This window comes from Pelobates fuscus, chromosome 2, assembly GCF_036172605.1.
Source record: "Pelobates fuscus isolate aPelFus1 chromosome 2, aPelFus1.pri, whole genome shotgun sequence".
Classification (NCBI taxonomy): Eukaryota; Metazoa; Chordata; class Amphibia; order Anura; family Pelobatidae; genus Pelobates; species Pelobates fuscus.
The window spans coordinates 284,030,830-284,055,495 of NC_086318.1; the positions used below are offsets into that span (position 1 = coordinate 284,030,830).

General features: G+C 38.3%; 1 protein-coding gene across 6 annotated transcripts in view; it reads right to left on the reverse strand.

The window, feature by feature from the left end:
• The window catches only part of ARID1B (AT-rich interaction domain 1B), a 458,656-nt gene that overhangs the window by 332,476 nt on the left and 101,514 nt on the right, over positions 1 to 24,666 (reverse strand). The gene's annotated exons all lie outside the window — the stretch shown is intronic.

The window sequence follows — 24,666 nt, forward strand, 5'->3', positions numbered from 1 at the left end:
GTGAACTATTGCTCAAGTTTAAAAGATGTATTCTCTCAAATCTTTGAAATTCAATGCTATAGTATATATGTGGGTTAAACCAAAAAATAAAAAATAAAATAAAATGGTGACTGTGTGCCATTTGCATATATCATATGGCTTTCTGGGAGAATTGTTTAACCCCTTAAGGACACATGACATGTGTGGCATGTCATGATTCCCTTTTATTCCAGAAGTTTGGTCCTTAAGGGGTTAAGCATGTACTTTCAAAGATGCTGTGTCCAGACATATGCTTTCTAAGGTTTGCCTTGGGATATAGAAATGTATAACAGTACATTTCAGAATTTTCTTAAATCAATTTGGACTTTTTATTAAAAAGAAAATGTGGCACAATAATCTTTCAACACGCACATTTATGTATATATTTGCAATAAAGTTTTGAATATTATTCTATACAACTCATAACACGTTCTTACTCTCAAGATAAATATTTTCACCTATAATTAATTCCGGGGGAAAAGGCACATCAGTAATTCATAGCTTCCTTATTTGCTTGCATTTACTGTACTTGCAATATTCCTGAGCCTCCTACCTACTCAGCTGTGTGATTTCCACAGTAACACTCTGACCCATGTCTCAAAGTTAATGAAAACATAGCTGACCTCAGAAAATCAATACCATCTGCCCAAAGACAACATCTGTGTGTACCGATATGTTGCACTTCATTTTTATGCTCACAACATTATCTGATTCTAAGCTAAAAGGGATTTTTGGTGCCCTTCATTTCTCTGCTCAACCTTATAGCATGGCTATTAAGAAAGAATAAAAAAGGAGAGTTTTGCTACACTTTACAAGCAAGTCATGGTGCACGAACAGCTGCTATTACGCTAAAAAGGATAGAAAGGTGCCCAATAGTTTTCAGCTGTGTTTTTTAGAGGAAGTAAAAGCACAATTAAAAATACAATTGAGAGAGCATATGTGCCCTTGTAAACAGTCAAGCATGTTTCCTTATAGTGGTGGAGATTAGAGGTTAATTTAAATAGCACTAAATGTCAAACTGTCCAGGTTTACTTTGACTCTATACTCAAAGTAAACCTGGACAGTTTGATATTTAGCGCTATTTAAATTAACCTCTAATCTTCACCCCTATAAGGGTAGGTTTTGCTTGTAGGGTTTACCCATAGGCACCTGTCTATTAATGTTCCAGAGAACTGCAATGTTTACATTGCAGCTCTAAGTCTGCCCTCTGTGGCTATCTCCCAGACAGCCACTGGGGGCGCTTCCGGAATCGTAACAGACTTTCCGTCCTTTATCTGACGCTGGATGTCCTCACACTTTGCATGAGGACCTCCAGCGTCAGATTTTTCCCCATAGGAAAGCATTGACAACATATGTCTAATATGCAAATAATTAATGTTATATGCTGGCAGAAGTAAAGATACAACATAAGAAGTAAAGAAGTTAAACTGCCCCCTCTTTTTCAATGCCCCTTGAATGTAAGCTCCTCGGTGATCAGGCAATTTACACAACTATGGAACAGCCTAACATTTTGATAACACAACCTAGAAGAGACCCAACAAAAATAGTATGTGTGTGAAGAAGTGAACAATGGATAAAAGAAAAAAAAAAATCATTTGAAGGGGGAAAAAAAAAAATCTAAAACACAGCACCAATTTTCCTGACAATTGATAAAATAATGCTAAAAAATAACTAGGGAGGGACTTTAAAGGAACATTTTAAATGAACAAAAATTTATTTACAATGGATTGTTTGGGAATCTCTGCCTTTGAGGAGATTAGTACTTACTATACCAATTCCCACATTGACAGCAAATGTTTATGTGTATGTGGTGTGTGTGTCTCTCTCTTTAACTCCCCCTGCCAAGGGCAGCCAGTCATAGGTATTACATGCAAACGTTGCACAAAACTGATACAGTTAATTATTAAATGAATATACATGTCTGTTCGTCCACCCATTGTAAAGCGCTGCATAATTTTATGGCGCTATATAAATACCATAATAATAATAATAATAATAATAATAATAATAATAATAATAATAAATCTTATTAACAGCCTCTGCATACAGTAAAAATATACATATATATTAATCGTTTTTAAAAAGCAAGGTTGGAGAGATAGGATACTTGCATTATTAAAACATCATCAAGATACAGTGGTTCTAATGCTTAGACTAGAGTATCCCTCCATTCAGTATCTACTGAAGAAGTTTTGGTAATGCCAAAAAAGCAGACAGATTATCCTTAAACTATACAGGAGTGCACAATTCTGAATGCAAAAGATATAAAGTATAAAGTAAAATGAATAGTTTAAGCAGAAAGCACTGTAAATTCTGTATCAAAACATATAAATGAATGTTCTTTTGACACCAAAAAAAACTACTTAATTTTACAATTCAAAGTGCCTTTAAATAAACAAATACTGCAAGTAATTAGAACAGAAACTATGAAGTGGCTGAAGCACTTGAGTTAATGCTAAAATGAAAAAATGAAGGCAAATATGATAATATTTGGTTGTGGCATTTATAGATACCAAAGGTCTGGCGAGTTAATTGACTAGGAAAGTCTACATTTAGCATACACAATTGGTAGAAACAAACTCAAATAGAAATGTGTTACAATTTGTTATTCTGTAACACTAATCCCAATCAAACCAACAAGCCTTTTTATGCTAAACTCACAGGGACCAAACATGTAGAGATGCTAAATTCACAGGGAACAAACATGTAGAGGGCTGTGAGGCACAGCTTTGTTAACCACTGTTGAACTTGACTTTTAACAGATTTGTGAGCAGTAACAGTAATAACCCCAAGAAGACTCCTACTGATTTAAAAAGAGAGATTATTAAATAAGGTTGTACATCTCTTAAAGGGACATTATAGTCACCCAGACCACTTCATTCAAGTAGCCTGGGAGCAGTGTCCCTATCCTTTTAATCCTGCAACGTTGTTTTTTTTTTTGTTTTGTTTTTTTAAAGAAACTGCAATGTTTCCACTGCAGGATTGAATCCACCTCTAGTGGCTTACTCTGTACTGACTGAGTAAACCTTAGTCAAGTAATGGGCAAGCCCCTATAGGAAATCACTGATTCAATGGGTGTGCATGCACGCACATTAGGTCCCCAAAGCAAATGAAAAGCATTGGATTGAACCATTACAGGAGGCAGAGAGAGGTGAGCAGCATGAGTCTTGGCATTAGAAAAAAGGTAAGTCAAACTTAATTTTTATTTTTATTGCAAGTGGATGTGTGGAGGGACTTTTGTAGCACTATTAGAGGAGCTTCCACTGCACTGAGTAAAACTTGCTCTCGTGGCTCAATTGGTGCTTGAATACGCTGTAGTGTACCTGTAAAGGTTTACAAAAAAAAACATCCCCATGCACAAATACAATGAATTTTGAAAGGCCATTACCCAAAATGAAATCTATCCAATGGATTTTGAATGGTCATTACCCAAGTACCTATTGTACTGAACTACAAAATTGCCACAGTAAAAATAAATTTGTTTAAGACCTCCATAAATGTGCCCTTGATCTACATAAGGTCACTAATCTCCACGTACAGTCCACACTGGCCTCTCAGATAATGATCATCAACTGTCCTCTGTTGCACCTAGGGACACATTCCCCATTAGGCAGGACAGGTACCCGAGTTTTTTTAGCTTAAATATTCTGCTGGGGAGTGATAAGTGTGAGGGGCCTTGGTCAGTTTAGCCCAGTCACAAACCTGCAAGAACAGCTATGGAGGAGGGAGGGGAAGGTGTAATACTCAGTCCCAGCTTTCCCAGATTCGTAGTTTGGGGCTGCACCGGAAGTGGAATGAATAACTTCCCATCTGCCCAGTTTCAGCCTTTCACACAGGAAATGCCTTGCAGGAGGATAAAGGGAGGCAGGGGAAGCAATCCGTAATGCACACTGTATTACAGCTCCTGCAGCTCTAATACCATATCAATATTCTCAATCTGACAGGTCTACAGAAGACATACTAGGGTGAGTACTTTGCATATATCCCTACAAAGCCTAACCCTGAAAATAAACTCTTTACCTTAAAGGGATACTATAGCCACCAGAAAAACAACAGCTTATTATATTTGTTCTGGTGAGTATAATCATTGCCTTCAGGCTTTTTGCAGTAAACACTGTTCAGCGAAAATGCAGTATTTACATTACAGCCTAGGGATAACTCCACTGGCCACTCCTCAAATGGCTACTAAATGAGCTCTTCCCTGGGCACCCTCTGTATGGAGACCCTAAACTTTCATCATAGAGCTGCATTGAATCAATGCATATCTATGAGGGCTGTGTTTGACTTGTGCTGACTCTGACCCTAATCTGCCTACTTGACAAGCTCAGCCAATCCATTGGTGTTTTTAACACTATAGGGTCACTAATACATGTTTGTCTTCCTGGCCCTAGTGTTTAATGCTATGTTTCTTAAAAGCTAAACACCCCCTGTAACCAAATGATAAAGCTAGCAGAAGGCAGCGTGATGATGTGACGCACGCTGTGAGAGGCGGGGTCTGTCGGAAGGGCTCGAGAATTGTCAGAGCTGGAGCAAACTAGCAGAGCTACGGTGAAAAAAATTGAGTGTCTTGGACAGGGGCTGAGAGAGTGGAAGTGTCAGGAGGGGGTTGTGGCCCAACACGCAGAATCAAGTCAACTAGAAAAACTTATTACCACTCCTTAGAATGGTTGGACTTCATGTAAAAAGAATACTCAGAAACAAGTCGAAGCCAGGAACACAGACAGGAGCATAAACGAGAAGACAAAGCCAAAGGGTCAGGGATACCCGAAATAAGGATAATCAGAATAAACCAAGATCAAAAACCAGGAATAATAATACCAAACGTGCTCTTGGATTACCAAAGAAGTGGAAACCACGACAGGGCAAAGAAGAAATAAAGAAATGGGCTTATATGGCCCTTCCCTATCATTCATTGGTGGACAGGGGTCACCTGACTCCAGAACGTGCGTGTACGCGCTTTGTGTGGCCGCACACGGACGTCTGCATGACCTCTAACCCTGCTGGAGGCAGGGCTACATCTTATGCTGCTTTCGCCGGATGTGGCTGTGATCTGCCGCAACTTAGGTAAGTTTGGTTTAGTGTTTAAGTGACCGCATCGATCAAGTGTGGTCACGTGGTGTTGCGGGCTGGTAGCAGTGACAGGCATTAACCGTGTGAAGATACAGCATAACATTGGCAGAGAATACAGAGAGAATACAGAGGAATAGACTGGGAGACGGGGGGTAGAGGTGGTGAAAGTTTGATAAAAGGCTGCAGGGGGGGGGGCTACGATAGTTCAGCAGAAGCCATCTAGGCCGACGGCAAGCCCCACACGCTAAACGCACGCCAAACGCAGGGAGTCAAAAAACAAATACGACTTTAAATCTTGTTTCATTTTACTTATGAAAGTTATGAAACTTAAAGGGAAGGAAATAAGATAAAGGGAAAAAAAATAAAAATATGATAAATCTAACCCCATTCTAACTTTAAATGCAATAATTCCAAATAGCCCTTATACTACAACTTTAAACATTCATGAGCTATTAATTTCTAAAAACCCTATGTAATCTAATGGACATTAACCCCCTTCAACAATATCTGCATATACTCACATATTCAAATATAATAATACATTACAAGCAGAGCAGATATATATATATATATACACACACACACATATACAGACATACACACAATTATACATGTTTAGGCCTCCAATGTGCAGTTAATAAATTGAGTATACTTATTTGTATGCCATTTTCAGGTGTTGGGGAGCAAGGGGTGCTTTAGAATTTGTGCATTTGGTACCTGACATGTAAATCCAGCCTTGGTAGCTCCCCAGTCTAACTCTCACACACTTCCCTAAAGCTGCAAATGCCCTACATTCACCTGCATTTTCTTTCGTTTTAACCCCTTAAGGACCAAACTTCTGGAATAAAAGGGAATCATGACATGTCACACATGTCATGTGTCCTTAAGGGGTTAAATTCCTCATCCTTATAGCATTTCACTTCTGTCCACTCAGTTTGCACTATCTGCATAATCCACCGTCTCTGCAACTACCATATGTCCTTTAACCCCTTAAGGACCAAACTTCTGGAATAAAAGGGAATCATGACATGTCACACATGTCATGTGTCCTTAAGGGGTTAAAGGCATCTGGAATACAAAGCTATATTCTCAACACTATAGTCTTTTCTTAAGTATGAAATGGCAAACACTATATACTAAAAAAGCAAGTAGTACAGAGTAACAGCACACCCAACAGAAAGCACACACCCATATAACCTAATCCTGTGTTCAGCACAGACAAACCTAACTAACCAGTTTATTGCAAAGTCCTTCAATGAAAGACAGCCTTTACAGTACATTTCCCAACATGTCTACACTGGCAGAAAAAGCAGATAAACCAGCTCTGGCTAATACATAAAAAAGATTCAATTATGAAATCAAGAGAACCAACAACGTTCGTCAGACAGCTGCTTTCTAATTAACAGACATGTCTATGTCTTCCATTAGAACCTGACTCAACATTTAGGAACGCATAAATGTTGCAAAAACAACACTGCCCTTCATTTTTGTATAAAACACACGTACACATTTACATGTATTTAAGTTTGTAAAAAGAATAATAAAATACTCACATATACACATATAGGGAAAAAGGCACACATATGCGAATGTCTTTAGTTTATATGTGTGTGTTTTTGAGTATATATTGCCTGACAGACAGACACCATAATAATAATTTCCCCTGCTGCAGCAGATGGAATCAATCAGTTATGTCAAATTGAATGACAGGATTTCTAACTCATTGTCATTTATGTTAAGGGTGGGTGGAGGTAGCCATTCTGTTTCAAGAATAGTAAATAGACTGCTACTCGCTAACCACCAGCTGGCCAATTTAAATACATCTTCACATGCATACCCAGGATATGATAATATGTGAATAAGTCAGACTCTAAAATAGGTACGGCAGATCTGATAAATAATTTTTTTCAAACATGCCGTTTCAATTTGATACTGCTCTACTGCTTGCTAAGACATCACATTCGTTATTCACATGCCAAAATATGAATCTATACAAATCACACAGAGCCTGGCATTCTTTATACCAGGTGCTTACTATTCAAATATAAAAAATAACACTAATTAATATGAAGAAAAATAATTTGTGAAGCTAACCTACAGTGGCCATTGGCATTACCCACATTTGCTGCAAGCATTTTTAAGAAAAATCAGGTACACTAAGGGTTGTAACCAATAAAATAAAACCAAGATGTGGAGGGTGTATTTATAATTTTTGTTTTCTTTATTTAGGGTTATAGTGATGCTCCTTTAAAATTTCAAAGCTAGAAAGTTAGTTGAGGGAGCAGTTTGAGCATCTTAACAACTACATGGCCATGTCAAGTGACATGGTCAATCAATAAGTTCTGTTAACAAATGGATGAAATTGATATATCTAATGAAATATGGATATTTGTTGGGACTGGAGAAGTTATTATAAGTTGCATTTTCAGTTACATTTGGGGAAACCAATTGAAGCATTTGTTGGGTTAATCGATTTCAATTGCTTTAGTTTGATTTGTTCATTGCAAACAGCTGAAACTCTTGTACACAGACAGAATTTCATGTTTTACATTGTTCCCAATGTAACATAAGGAAACAGGAAATTAACCTGTTTTTAATGGCTTCAAAATATCCAGATATATTGCATCTAGACTGCTTCTTTAAAATATTAACTGTAGTTTATACTCAAACCATCATATCCATGGGTTCTGTTGCCATATACGTCAGCCTAGAGACATTTACCATTTAGAGGTTATTAAAATCATAAAACACTTTACTTGATATAATGAATAAAAGTATTTTTTTATAGTCTCATTAGACCATATATAGGAATTCAAAAGAAGCATAAAACATTTATTTACATGTTGACCAAACTCCAATAAAATATCGGATGTGTGTATCATTATTTGCACCATTATACATACGCTACAAGACATAGAAACTAAACAGCTTATGCATATAGACACATGTTCTGTTAGAAATAAAAAAAAAAACTAAAAGAAAACAAGAATTTTAAATAAAAAGCAATATGTTGTGTCTAATTTCATAGAGTTTTGGACAACTGGACTTATGAGGGCATATTGCTAGAGGGATAATGTTCAGAAACCACTGCCTTTTTTCCCCCTTTTTTTTCTGGGAGTGCAATTGATGCAGGACACTCCAGCTTTGTGAGCCAGCTGCTCTCTAAGGAGTGACAGAGAGCTTTAAACCAAATATGCAGTGGCTGTTCAGCAGTCTTAACTAACACTAAGTGACAAAGACTGTTGGACAGTTGCACAATGGGCAAAAATGTTTAAGTCTCCGATTTAATTTGAAACCACTTCTAAAAAGTGCTTTCTAAAACCAACAGAGTCTAGACAAGTTGATAGAAATATGGGGACAGAATGATTAAACTGGCACATGAGGCATCTGGGCAGTGTTTATCTGCTCAATAAATGCGGGATTACAAGAGTTTATTGCTTGGATTTAAGCAACGTTCTATAGGTGGGAGGCAAAACACATTGTTCAGCCACCACAAGAAAAGAAATGTATTAATTACCAATGTTCTCTTTCCAGCCACTTGAAAACTTGTCAAAGAGGAAGTGGTTCAAAGGTCAAAGATGTGAGCTATATAAAAAGCTATTGAAATTCCCTACTTGGTTTCATTTACCCACGGAAGCCCTCCCAAGAATGGCACAAATGCTCAAAATTAAAACAAAACCAAATATGACAAGTTCTAGATTAGAAATAATTCACTATAAAATACAGATTGGCACAAGTAACATAAGCGAAGTAAATATATGCTCCGTCATCTGTGTATTCTCAAGTGTTCCGTCAAAAGACAAAGAACTGAGAGCGGATGTACTAGACACAGATGTTAAGAGATTTAGTAACAGGAAAAAAAATATTGTAAGATTGTGTTAAAATCCATTATCCTTGCTTTCCTTTGTAAGACTGAAGAAGCTAAACCTGGTGGATTTCACTACCAGATAGTAGTTTAAAGAACCACTTTAGGCACCCAGACCACTTCAGTTCAATGAAGTGGTCTGGGTGCCCGGTCCCTCTAGTTTTAACCCTGCAGCTGAAAATATAGTTTCACTGAACGCTGGACCTCCATAGGAAAGCATTCAGCCCAGCAGGAGGGGGGGACCAAATGACCCTATAGTGCCAGGAAAACGAGTTTGTTTTCATGGCACTATAGTGCTCCTTTAATATATTACTTCTCTGAAAACTATGGATGGTTTGTCTATGAAGGTCAGTGAAGTGGCCATCTTTTTGGTATGGGTGGATAAAGCCACTTTTATTTCTTCAACATCTGGATTTGGAGTTTTTCCCAAGCTGTACTTTATAGAATAACATACCATAACATATATTATTAATGCCGTTAAAAAAAAATGAGATTTTTTTTTTCAGAAATGTGGACCAACACATAACTAATAAAAATTTTTACAATGATCATTAAATAAAAGAAGGTAAATTAAAAGAAATGAAAGCACACAGTGCTCTACAGTTAAATTAAAAAAAAAAGCACAAAACAAAACAATCGTACACACAATATTTATCTTCTGGCCCAAGATGCTTGACCTCACAAAAGAGACTCCTTTCTAATAGAGAACTATTCCACTAAATTCCACTTATAGAACTACAAACTCTCCCTGGCTGAGGTTTTCTAAACGTATCAGAATAGCATTTTCAGATTGCCCAAAATTAGGAAGACTAAGATCGAGAGAGGGAGGAGCTGGTTGTGGTCAATGTTTAGTCCTGATGATTATACAATTAGCATCATTGGCTACATGTCTACCTCACATTGAGAGAAAAGATAAGAGGCTGTCTGATGACATGGCGATTCAGGAAAGTCCACACCCTGAAAATGGATGCATTGTCAGTCATCCTAAGTTCAGCATCAATGCGTTTAAAAATCATGTGAGCTGACACATCAGCGTTTGGTACCACAACTGTATTAGCTCTGTTTTGATAAATACAGTTTGAAACCTTTATCAGCCAAACTTCTCCCATTAAACTTTCCCTGGTTTTTAATCCTTTAAGAAGTCCCATAAAACCTGTCTCTTCAGCATATCCTATGGCCTCCAAGGTAACCATCATTCTTCAGGCCTAAACTATTTGTACAATAGTATTGGGACACACCTCTTAATTATTGAATTCAGGTGTTTCAATCAGACCTATTGCCACAGGTGTATAAAATCAAGCACCTAGACATAAACTTTGCATTTATAAACCTTTGTGAAAAAATGGGTCGTGAAGAGCTCCTTGAATTCAAGATTGGTAATGTGATAGGATGCCACCTTTGCAATAAGTCAGTTCATCCATACAAGATATTCCATGGTGAACTGTAAGTGGTATTATTGGAAAGTGGAAGTGTTTAGGAACAGAAGCAAATTATACCTGAGTACTGAGGTGCATTATTTTGTAGCTGAAGAGTCCCAAACTGCCACGGCCATTAATATCGCAGGAATGTGGAACTGCATTTAAACCAATTTGAAAATGTATCCGGAAACCCGGTGGGGGCACCGGTCCACTGCGGTGGGGGTTGCCCCGCTGTTGGGAATGACTGCTTCCCCCTATCTGTGCTCTGGGGAAGCGACCACGCGGGTGGTGCATGCCTTCAGGACGGGATGGAGGTGGCTGGGCAGCTCTTCTTCCCCTTCTCCTTCACCCTTTCTCTCCAATTTTTCATCTCCTATCCTCACCTCTTTCTTACTTATGGTCTGGTCAAAGCAGAAGAATTTACAAATTAACTGACACCACACACACCCTATGATGATGGGTGCTATAATAGCCCAAACTGTAACCAAGATAGCCACGTCACACTTACATCTCCCACACGTATATATTCCATGACAATCACACACGATGGGATGCCTATGAGTATCGGAACGTCAAGAACACATTACAGACTGTTAATAACAAAAATAACAAACGACAACAGCTTATCCTGAGCTATTATTGAACACGACCTATGAGATAAATAGACTCACACTCACGACGCCATGTCAGTTTACCCTTGAGGTCATTAACTCAGCACTTTAGATGTGGGAACATTAGATCTAATTGTAAGAATCACCACACGAAGCGTACCCCCGACTCCTAACAAGTGGTGGACAAGTGGGCGGGTTAGAAGATCAAAGGGAAGATTGTCTATGTTAATATGCACAGCCAGCCACAGAGTGCCCCCGCATGGAAAGGAGGGAGCTACGGGACTCACAATGATAGGTCATGACACACCTACCTACATCTACATGTACGCATATGAGGTTGTCAATATTGCTGAATCTGTCTTGATATCTTTGTAAAATGGGTCCTACGAGATCCTAACTGACATGGTTCTTCATATATGCTTGGATTGTGATAACATTTTTTTTTTTTTATCCAAATAAAAACAGATTCAAAAAAGAAAAAAAAGAAAATGTAACTGGGTGCATCAGACCAGTCCCAGTACCAGAAACCAAGTATTTGATGTGGAAAAATAAGAGATGTCCAGGCACTCTCAGGATACAGAAAGGCAAATTTATTGAACCCACTGAAACCATAAAAATTTGCCTTTTTTGTATCCTGAGAGTGCCTGGACTTCTCTTCTATTTTTCCTCATCACTGCCATTAATATTAGCACAAAAACTGTGCTTTGGGAGCTTCATGTACTGGGTTCCCATGGCTGAGCAGTACAATGCCAAGCGTTTGAGTGAGTGGTGTAAAGCATGTCACCACTTGACTCTGGAGCAGTGGAAACGTGTTCTGTGGATTGACAAATCTCTGTTTGGCAGTCTGATAGGCAAGTCTGGGCTTGGAAGAAGCCAGGAGAACGTTACTTGTCTGACTGCATTGTGCGAATGGTCTGGTGAAAAGGGGATAATGATATATGGCCTCTCACTTCCAGTGAAGGGAAATCTGAATATTTTTTCACAATGTTATGCTTCTATCTTTGTGGGAACAGTTTTGGGAAGGCTCTTTTCTATTCCAGCATGACTGTGCCCCAGTGAACAAAGCAAGGTCCATACAGAAATGGTTGTATGAGCTTGGTGTGGAAAAAAATTGAGTGGCCAAAGCAGAGCCCTGACCTCCACCCCAATCGAACATCTTTGGGATGAACAGAAACTGACATTTCAAGCCAGGCCTTCTTGTCCAAAATCAGTGCCTGGCCTGACAAATGCTCTGCTAAATAAATGAGCAAATATTCCCACTTGAACACTCCAAAGTCTTGTGGAAAGCTTTCACAGATGTTTTCGCTGAAAAGGGGGTATTCAATATCATAAAATACTTGTTGGTGTAATGGTCAGGTGTCCCAATACTTGTGTCTATATAGTGTATCTCATGCTCTCTCAACTTAGTGTGTCCATACTCCACTTCGTTCTTACCAACTTGGCTACATTCCCACCTTATCAATTAGTTGCCAATCCCCATGTTGCCCTTTCTGTTGTGATTTTCTACCCCACCTCCTCTAGACAGTAAGCTCATTTGAGCAGATCCCTCATCAACCTCTTGTTCCTGTAACAATTTGTAATAGTTTATCTCATTTGTTGTTAAATTACTACTTTATAATGTGCTGCAGAATAATTAGTTCTAAATAAATGGTAATGCAAACATTATTAAGAAGAATATTTTTTTGTTAAAAAATAGTTCAGGTCTATTTTAAAAAAAAATAAAACAATATACCAATTTATGGACATTGTTGTGAATTTACAGATTTTTGTTTACATGCAACTGGGAGGAAATTAGGTTTTATATAGTGTGGAAGAACATTTTTTATTCTGCGTTTGTACTGCAAGCTCATGTAAACTAGAGGGAAAATACTCTGAAATGACTACTGTGAATCAGATAATAAAGTGACAGAAAAGCCATTGATTTTACCACATAACACACTAGCTGTTGATGCCTTTGATCACTGAAATCAACTGTAACACCTTCCTCCTACCCAAGGACTTTGGAAACTGGAAATCCAAAACACAGATGTATTCTCATCTGACATTGAAGCATGTGTAAAAATAATTCTCTGAGCTAAAGTCCATACACCCTATAGCTATTGGCAGGATTTCAAGCATTTCAAACAGTGCAATGTCATTTTTAGGGAATCCCTGATTTGGCTTAAATTAAAAGTGAACAAACCATTTAGGTTAGAACATAAACGGGAAATCCTATAGGAAATAAGATGCCATTCTGTATAGGGATATCTACATTCTCTGGTTTTAGCACCAGGTATGGAAAATCTAAACAGAAATTAGGATAAATGGACAGTTGTGGGCTAAACAGGCTACTGCTGTGTATAGTATGTATACATCTCATGGGAATTGCCATGTTACTGCTTTAGGTTATATAAAATTCCCAAAATACGGTAGAGCAGCGCTTCAATACAGACACGGCTACTTACTAGGGATTTGGGAAAGAGCGCAGGTAAAAAAAATTTCCTTTGGTTTTTACTGTATGTATTTGGGCTGATGTGTACTATGGTCGCCCAGGAGTAATGGGAGTTTGAGCGCAGTAATGGGAGTTTGTATTTGTATCACTTTTGAATCACACAGCTATGTTACAATGCTGCTGGCCATCCCATTTGTTCCCTATTAAGGGTTAATAAGCATGTAGGGCACCCTGGATCACACATGTAGCCAGCCGGGAGAGGGGGCTGCCGGTGCGGGCCCGGGACTGGGGCCGAGGAGAGGGGATTCCGACCACAGCCACGCAGGAACCCTAATCAGAGGACGGAGAACCGTGTCCCATTCAGTTCCTACTAGGGGGATGGGTGGGGGTGGAGAGTGTTGATAGTCAAGGTGTTCTGTCCAGAAAAGGAGGGAGGTGCTGTGGTAATGGAATTAGGAAGGTAAAGAGTAGTATTATGGAGGAGAAAGGCTAAATGCTGGTGCAGAGTTGAGATTGATGTATAATGAGTAAACTCAGGATTATTCAAAGTAAATTTCAAATTTTATGGCCAGAGTAGCCAAACTGAAAGCATAGCTGATGTAGAAAATGTGCTAGGTGTTTTTAAAACTATAGGATCAGGAATACATGCTTGTACCCTATAGTGTTCATTTGAGGTCAAAATAGCTGAACTGGGTACATTTTCTACATCAGCTATGCTTTCAGTTTGGCTACTCTGGCCATAAAATTTGAAATTGACTTTGAATAATCCTGAGTTTACTCATTATACATCAATCTCAACTCTTGTGACTGTCCTGTGGACTAATAGAAAATTGCTGTTTGGTAAAGTTCCTGACTCAGAGAAAAACGTTCCAGACTTGTTGCTGTAGTTAGCCTATGTGTGTGGACTCTCTCTCCGCTTCACAGTGAATATGCCCAGATTAGTATAGAAAGGGCTCACCACTCTATGTGCCGCTTGACACCTTAGCCCCTCAGGCAAGCCAGCGGATGCAGCTCTCAGTATTATGGGTGCCAGAAGAGCTCGCTCCTCTGCTTATCAGGATTTGGACACTCCATATGGTTTTAGATCAACCGTGTACCATGCCTTGCATGGATCTGGTGACCACGCGTCCCATTTTGGGTGCGATGCAATGCTTGAAATAATGCCGCGTGCCCCTGGTGCAGTGTGGGAGCCTCCATATAGTGGTCCGGGAATACATCAGAGACGCCCATGTATGTCCCCAATTGGTTTAAGTGTGCTTTAGGGGTAAGGGATATAAACTGCTGAAATTTGGCAATCTAGCAGCCCAAGTGCCGGAGCTCACTCCAGACGCGTGCGTCCGGCCGGCATGGCCACCAGGCCCCGCCCCCTTTACAAGAATTTTTTTTTATTATTCTTTATTTTTGTTGTGCATGGATGGTGCATGTCAGCATTTAGTACTGTTAAAGCGACAGAAATTGTTATCAACATCTTGTGAGAAAACAACACAGTAGAGCTTGGTCTGCACATTTCATATTAATTATTCAAGCTAGGAAGACAGTGCTAGTGCTTGATTTTAGAGGGTTAACAGGATAAACGTGAGGTAAAAGCACTGGTTGAATAAACTGAATTAGATTAAGGGCATTATACCCATGAGTATTAGCATGCAAGAGCTTACAAGAGAATATAAAACAATTAAGCTAAAACAAGATAAACTAAAACAAAATATCACTGAGAGTGAAGTCATACAGAGGCTTGAGATTGAAATTCTGGGGTAGGTTTGACAGGACCTCCGCCCGGTGCCCTTACCCTATGCCATGTACGGGCCGCAGCCAGGTGTCTATGGTAATGATGGTTACGTGTTTCAGTGTATTCTCTGGCATTACATGTACATTGGTGTATAACATACTTTTAAACAATGAGAATTTATAAAAAAAAGCCTGCTTGACTGACTGTGGAGGCTAGGTGTGTTCACTGGGTGCTGTATGTCGTTACACCTGTGTTGTGTTCGGAAGATTATGCGGCGTGTGTTAGCCGTGTATGGACGTATGTTGTGGCGTATTGTGGCTCATACTGGAGTAATGCAAAGAAAAAGTGATTAACAAAAAAAAAAAAAAGGGAAATCTGCTGTTGGTATGGCAGGGTGCAAAAGGAGAGGGGGTATGACCCCCTGATGTTTAGCCCACTCCTGTCATAGGATGGGTACTGTCCCGGCTAGTAGAAGCGTTCCAGTCCCGTGCCTCAGTGTTCCACCCGCTGCGTGCCCTGACATTTCCATATCGCCAGTATACTTTCTTGTCCCCCAGAGTGGTGTTGCAGTGTAAGAGGACCTTAGGGTGAATCGAAAGTCCGTGTGCGCCTTGTCTCTCAGCCTCCTGGTCTGGCACCTCTATTCCCGCGCCAGCACGCGGTAGGGTAGGCCCCTCAGCCGCCGTTCTAGAGTTGTGTCGTATCAGCTTGCGCCGTCGTGCGCGTATCTTTTTGGTGGCTGTGGCCTCGGGTCGGGCCTTACGGTGTCGAGTGTGGGTGTCAGCGGTATTTTGTCGCGGGGGGTTGCGGCTCAGTGTCGGGCCCTGTTTCCCCCAGGAGCATGTCATCCGGCTGGGCTCTGGATGCCGGTAAGGCTGCAGATGTGGGTCTTTGGAGGGCTGTAGTGGTCTTTGGAGAGTGCGTGGTGTTGGGTGATCTGGTGCTTTGCCTGAGGGTGTCCCCCTTACTGTTGGCTGCACGTGGCCCCTCTCACCTGCTCTCATAGGAGTTTTCTGGCCTGTCTGTGCACTCTGTGCTCTGAGCTGCAGCTTCTCCCAGAATTTGGTAAACAGCTCGTCTATGCGCCTCGTGAGGTCGGTGCTGCTTTCTGGGCTTTGCTCTGGGATTGCAGGCTGTAACCGATGTCGTGGTGGGAATTCAGCCGCCATCTTGTGCGTGCTTCGTTTGTCGCCGGCCCTGGAGTTCTTCTGTGTCGTGGCTGTCGGTACAGATGTGTCACTCCGGGCTCACAGCGTGGACCGGGATGTCCCCCACCGGTCCGGTTTGAAGATGCGCCTGGGCTTCCCCGGTACAGCTATGCCTCTCCCGAGTGGATTTGTGCCAGGTAGTGGGGTATTCAGCCCCAAAAACGTGTATTTTGTGCAGCTTACAAGAATTTTTTATCATTTATATAGAGTTAACATTTTCCTCAGAGCTTTTTAATATTATGAAAGGGGGAAATTTAACAAGCAATTAGTCAATTAAAAAATATTACATGAACAATAGGTAGATGAGGACAGTTTAATGTCAAGCAGTGCTAGCCTTATATTTTAATGCATATTCAATAAAATAACTTTACCCTATTTAGTTAGCTCCTAGAATGTACCTTTCTATCACATAACCCACCAGTTTAATGGACCGTAAACAACCATGTAATCCAACTATTTCCATAATGGTTCCTACTTACCAGACCTACTGCTGTTATCTCAAGTATATGGCAAAATAAGACTAAAATGTATCTTTTTCTTCAATTTTGAAATTTTAATGAAGAAACTGCTTATTTTAAGTTTTTACAAAATCACTTTTTTCTTTTCTACAAAAACATTTCTCTTTAAAGTAAATCTATCATCAGCATGTTGTATAATCATATTTATCTAGAAACACAGCCTTAAGCAATGTAACGTAATATTCCCTTTTATACAGATATTAATTTAGGCAAAATTGTTTGTTTTTGACGGTTGCATTTTTTGGAACGAAGTTCACCGTCTGGCTGAGCCTGCATTTGTTATTTTACCCTGAGGCAGGCACCTTATCCTCATACCATATTCAGTGGAATAAGTGACATATAGGACTAAAAGTCTACTCCTATAAAATCAAGATAGGGGATGCTAAGTTAACAGGTCTGGAAATTTACAGTTTATAAATTCTGCCCTGCTCCTACGTTAAAAAAAAATAAAAAAATTGCTATAGCAGAATTCTATTTAATTATGTTCTAAGCTTTCCATAAACCATATTAAGCAAGTCCTTTCTTCACCCTACTAAAATCCACTACTTTGCAGATGCATACAAGCTATTTCCATCCTGCATCCTATAAGCAATCCACCTATGGCAACCTCCATCATCTGCACAAATCCCAGTCCACTCTTTCCTCTAAAACGGACATGTTATAATTTTTAGACAATATCACAATCTATCTTTCTATTGAATCTATTGCTCTTTTACCATGTGTAACTATACCCCATATCCTTTAGATTAGCTTGGACTTAGATGACCCCTGTAAATTTTCCTGTTAAACGTGCACATTTTGTTTCTGTTATATGGAACTGCACAGATAATTTTAGTAGTACACACACACACACAAATATATAGATAGAATTAAATCTAATACTGCTACCTGGCATCACCAATTATTAAACTATGTGAAGTATTCATATTTAAGATACAGCAAAGAATACATGTTTTCCAGCTTTTTTATTTTTCTATTCGCTTTAACACCTCCCAGAGCTATTTATTTTCTGCAAAGCCGATTTTGTATGTTGAAATCACTTCAGCAACCATTCATCATCTCAAATTATCATCTCAGGACGCGAAATACTATGGGATTAACACACGTCTGGTGTGGCCGGCATTCTGTTAAGTTAGTGGGACTCAGAGCTCCGAAGAGAAGAATTCCTTTAATGGGTGACCAGAGGCAAAAGAAAACCATGTGCATTCAAAATGAGCATTTTTTAAAAATAATACTTGAGAAAAAAATAGCCCAAAGCATTTCTAACAAGTAAATGGGAAAGAAAAGCAATTGGAATATAGCAGTGGAAACATACTTAAATGTGGAATGAAGCTGTCAGTAAATTCTAATATACTTACTCATAATTTATAAATGTGTTAGGGGTTTTGAGTTATTGCAAATAAAGAAACAAGTCTGATAATAGAGTTTTAAACTCAGAGGGTCTAATTTAAAGACGATCGTTTACTTGCAGCAGTAGGCGATGAAGGCTATTTTATTTGATCAATTTCTTTGGGCAAACTAGAGAAAGTCAAACAAAAGACAAAGATAAAACTTTGTATTATAAAAATAAGGAAAGGTGTGGAGTCTGTACTGCATCTAGATGCGATGGAGTGCATAAGAATGTATCAAGCAGTGTCTTCATATGCTATTAATAGGTATCCCAAATTGCCTTGCATAGCTCTTGATTCCCCGTAGTTTACAGATCATCTCCTCATACTACTTAGATCTATAAGGCAATATTTAACCACTTGTACTAGTGGTGGGGCAGTTGATGTTCATGCATGAGCCGTGGTGGCAAGTGCTGCAATGAAGACAACCTAATTTACAAAAAAATTATAATTGCAAGGTCTAAAGAAAAATGTAATCCAACAGGGTTTTTCTTTTTACCCACAAGTACTGTAATGTGGACCAAAATGGTTGTCAATTGAACAAAAATAGGCATCAATCATCCACATCAATAACATGCAGTGGGAAAAATTACTTCCAACATCTATGGAACCTGGTGCCATATCATAAAAACCTATTTACTCATGGTCCCAGCATCCTTTTTACCAGAAAACGTCTTACATGACATACCTAGAGTTACAATTTACTAAAACAAAAACATGTCATGAACGAACGTAATCACTTAAAGCTTAGCACAAAATACTGTTAGTACTATATACTATTAGGAACAATTAGAACTCTCAGAATTAATTCCTTTACAATGACTGTCTCTTTCCTACTATCCTATACCAATTCCAGGCACTTTCCCTGTTTGCCATCAAATTATACCAAAGTCTAGCTAAAGATTGCATCTGAAAGAAACACCTTCTGTCTTTTTTTTTGTAAATTGAAATTTAACAAACATAACACATGGAGAAAAGATAATAAGAAAGTAAATAAGTTGAAAAGACTTTGTATTCATCTACCTTAAGATGACTTTGTAACCTACATGTTGTGTTGAGGAAAATGTATACATTTATACATCAAATTGCATAAGTAAATGTTCTCTTGATTGCCTGCCAATCAAGTGAGCCGGCCACCAATGGTTAATCATGCAGAGTACTCTCTGGATGGTACTAGTGCCCTAAGTATCATTAGACGACAAAAAACAAAAACAAAAAAAAACAGTGATCAAAGTCAGGACAGGATCCTAAAAAAGGTAAAACAGGGATTTGTCCCGATGAAAATTGGAACAGTTGGGATGCCTATATAAGTACTGCCTTTTTCAAAGAAATTTATCTGCATCTGCATCTGCATTCAAATTACTTCACAACCAGTTGAACACGTTACATTGTGAAGGCTTTACCAAACCACAGAATCCCCGGTTTTCCATTACATGGACATACTTTGAAAACAAAGGACACTTGATTCATGTGTGACAGAAAAATAACATAGCCAGTATGTCACATGGGTCCAATACAAAAATGTGTTCTAGGAGTTTATGATCAGGAGGGAAAGTGGGATTCTTTTTCTCTCTCACTGGCAAGCTCCATGGGTCCACTAAAACCAAATCATTTCATCGGCCTACATTCCAATAGTTTTATTATCAAGTTAATTAATAGACTCCTGTGCTAATATCTAAATGCTAAGCAATTAATGGAACTGAACTATAAATGGCCTTGTCTTTGCTCTTGCAGCAAAACCTTATCAAGCAAATGCAATTCTATCTCTTCAGTGATTTAACACAAGCTCAACAAGGTTAATATTCCCTGGCAAATGGAGAGAATGGCGCGGTTTTAATTAACCTTCTGTGATTTAAATCGTGAGAATCTGTTTAAAACTTACAAAAAATAAAAGGGGGAAAAAAGTAGAATAAATAACTAAGAAAAGCTGGACAAGACAGAGGTTCAAGTGTGTACATAATTTCAGTGTTTTTTTTTTTTTGACCTATTAATTAGCAAGACTTAAAGATTTTAAATTGACTAATTATGCTGGGCCTTCAATATTCAAAAATAATTAAAATGAGAGTGTATGCAGGTTTAATCTTTTAGAGCTAAACAAGCTTAGTTGTAAATTAGTGCCAAGCCCAGCTTTGTGCCAATATCTGTAGAGCTATATTTTAGCCATTTTACTGCAAGACTGTTATTGTAATGCCTGCCATTAGAATATGATTTATTTATTTGAAAATAGTATTTATTAAAAGGGACATTATACTTACCAGAACCGCTAGAGCTTAATGTAATTTTTAACGTAAATGCTGCCTTGTCAGAGAATGGGTGCATACTAACACATCTAGTTGCAGTCATTCACAAAGTCACTAGAGGTGCTTCCTTATCCAGTCACTTTGCTGAATGCTCTCTACACACATGCACAATAGCCTCTCTCAATGCTTTCCTAGGGAATTGACAAAGATCACAAAGATTGATTAAGAAAGTGACAAGTTGCTCAGACCTAATAATAGTCAAAACTTAACTTCTAATATTTGTATATTAAAATGCATTAACTATGCATCCATGGAAGATAAAGGCACATAGAAAATTAGCCTTATAGGCTACAAAATGTAGGAAAAGACTATAAACGAAAAGAAAGTATATACATGAAGCAAAAAATATATCAAAAACAAAAATCAATGAAAATATATATACCTTCTGCTGAAATTTCAGAGTGATAGTAGCTGGCCAGGCTGTCTGACATAATATGAATTTGGCTACAATATAGGCATACATTGAAAGCTTAGAGAAAGGTCTGAGTTAGTAAATTTATGTTATTAGGTCATATTGACACATCCTAAAGTTTTGGCGTGAATAATTTTAAATCCCAGGTATCAATTGAGCCCCTCTGTCAGCCCCATTGATCCCCATTTTTATTGAGTATGCAGCGCTCAAAGTTAGCACTGCATACAGCTCTTAAAATTTAATTTAAATATTCTTTGACTGAAATGTAGTGTCGATAGTCAGAGGCAGTATGCTTTAGTTTCTGCATTGCAAGAAATGTCCCTGTAATGCTGAAAATAGCCAGTAAATGGCCTTTTACAGACCACTATACAGTTTTAACTAGGAAACCCATCTGCTGATATCAGAATTGATATAATATTGGGGGTTAGGTGAAGAGTTAGTGTTAGGCTAAAGAAATGGTTAATGCCGTTTTATGGTTATGGATAGTGTAGTGTTAGGGGTAAGATTTGAGTAAGTTTAAGCATATGGAAAGGGGTAGGGTTGGTATAGAGTTGTGGTGGTGGTTGTGGAAGAAGGTTGGCCTTAAATGCCTCCTATGTCTAGGATCTAAATACCGGTACATTTTTGGTAGTTAATCAGGACTGATACGACAATCTATTTTGAGTTCATTTTCTTTATTACAAGTAAAATGTAAAGAAATAAAATTGTTTTAAAAAAAAAGAATTTTATTCACACAAAATGTTTTGTTAACTATATCTATATAATATTAAAGTAAAGCCCTCTGTCCTATTAAAAAATATGTATTATATGCATGGGTACACTTCAAGAGTGTCTTTTAAATTACAGTGGAACAAATAATAGGTTTTGTTTTCATATAGAATGCAAGGGTCCGTAGAGATTAACATAATAAGACTGCATGCCTGTCACTATAGTTTGAAAGTGCTGTTTAAGTGGCCGTCCCCCTTTTCCTTAGTTTAAAAGGGTATTAAACTCCCCTTTTTCCAGCTCCACGTCATTCTTGCTCGGATCGGCCTGTTTCTGTTTCGCCTCCATGACGGACATAGTCAAATTTGATGATCTTAGCCATTCCAATGCCTTTCCCATAGTAAAGCACTGGGTGGCTATAGCGCATGTACAGAAAAGTTTAACAGTCTAAATGACTGCCACTAGAGGTGTTACAAGGCATCAATGAAAACACAGCCTTTTCTCTGAAAAGACAGAGTTTACATGAAAAAAGCCTGCTAAGTCAGGCTGTAGACACCAGAACTACTACATTAAGCTGTAGTTGTTCTGGTGATTATAGTGTCTCTTTAAATGGGAACCCTCAATATAAATAATTTTAGAAAATTCAGCATTTGTTGAACATATCTTTTTGAGTATATACACTACCCAAAATTGCTTTTGTAATGATATACATTATCTCACAATGATGAAACCATAAGACCTTATTAGTAGTTGATTGTTATTCTGCCATTTTGGAAAATACTTCTCACACTTAAAGCAATTGTTGATGTCATACACATTTGCAGCACAGGAAATAGATCACTCCCTGTTAATGTATACTTTCTCATATAACTCCCTGGATTCAGACATGCGTACATAATAAATCTACGATATATGATTATACTATTCGGTCCATTCTTCCATTAACTTAATAGAGGTATTGAGCTGAAGATGGTTAATAGGGATGGACAAAATGTTCTTGCAAGGATGATATTAATTTTTCACCCATCTCTCATTAGAAAAAATAAAATAAAAAAAAATAAAAGAGTGAATAGTTGGTCATCATGTTAATATATTAAATGAAAATGAAACCTTCTTTGCAACATCTATCTCGCCCCCTCAGACATGCATGCTAATCAAGCTATAACATAATTTCAATGGTGATGGACAGAAATAGAAGAAGGTTCTATAGAAAATCACCATAAGAAGCAAAGTCTCCAGCATTGCAGGATCGAAAACTGGTGTTCAAACTCTTTAGTCAAAAAGCTTCTCTTCCATTGCCTTAATTACAAGACCACACTTGCTAATCAATTCGACCGTTTCTTGTAAATCTGAATGAATAAGAAGCACTAGCTGCATCTGGCAAGATTTTCCACTTACAGCAGACTTAAACTGAAATGAACAAGAGTTGACAGATGCTACCTCATGTTGTCACTGAGCGCTCATACACCCTGACATTGCATATTAACTGTTCCTGAACTTCCTTAAAAGTGATTGATTCGCTTTTGAAAAGCGCCCATCTTCTTATTTTACCGTTTCACTTGTGAGTGTGTATCTTGTAAACTACTTTAAATGCCAAACGTCTGTACCCGTAAGGAAGAACATGTTTTATATATTCTGATACTGTTTTAGTATTTAATATGCAGATCGTATGATTCCAAAGAAGTTTCATGCTGAACAAAGAATTGAACTCATTTGTTTCTACAAAATCATAATGTGCATCTTTTATAGGAGATAAGAATGCTTGGTTTGTTTGAATGTATAGCTAAACTGTCAACAATAAAGCTTACAAAAATATCTCCTTAAATCAGGGGGCCATAAATAATTTAATTCACCTCTGTGAAACAAATTTGTAAACCAGCACAGAATATTATGTCTCTCTGCCGGAGAGACCAGAAAATATTGGATGGCCCCAATAACAAGCGAGAGGGTATGCTGTCCACGAGTTCTCTGTTACTAGAAACAGCTCTCATGGCTCCTGTGCCATATACCAAATCCTCCTGGCCATCTGAATGCACTCATATGGGAGTAGAATTGCCATCAAAGCACAAAGACAACCCAGACCCTCACCAGACAACAAGGAAATCAGAATGGTACGCAAAGAGGAAGTTAGAAGCAGATGGGAGAAGAATGGACAAGTGGTAAAAGGATAGTAATGAAAAAGGCCGCAGGAAGAGCCTTGGAAATGGTGATGGTGGAAAGAGTAGTGGAGAAAAAGCGAATAACAGGAAAGCAATGGGAAATGGATAAAAGAGCAATAGAAATGAAAAGATGGATAGCAAGAGCAATGAAAACCAATGGAGAAAGTAAGAATTGTACATTAGCATTATCTAACCCCACAAATCACACTCTAATCCTGATATTAAACACGTTTACTCTAAATGTAATACTTCATGAAAGTTATTACATTTATTAACACTGTTTTAGTTCCTTGTGCTGATCCTATGTATTTGTGCACCTGAAAGTTGTCACTAGACATCACAGACTGAAGTATAATGAATACCTGGAGGACCCTGTGTCACACTGACCATGCACATTATAAATCCGTAAAAGAAACATGTAAAATGCATGAACAATAACATGTAATTATTTGGCATAATCAAGCTTCTGTAAAATGCCCAATAAAGTTTCAAAGAATAAAAAATATATATATAAAAATTGAAGAAGATGAAATGCAAAGCTTGCCAAATTGTTTGTCTTGTTTATGTCGTGTATTTTCAGTCCTGCAATTAACCTATTAAAAATGAGTAACATGGAATTCAAATGTGTTCAAGTAAAAACACTTGTAATTGAATAAACAGGTTGTAATTGAAAATGGTTGTGAAGCAGTTCTGATTTGTAATTTTCAAACTTTAACTGTCTACTGTATTGTCTAAGTTATATTTGACTGTAATGCATACTGCCAAGCACAAGCACTGCCCGCTCCCAACTAAACAGGGGCAGGCCTGCCCCGAGAACTTGCAGGTCAGTCTGGAGGG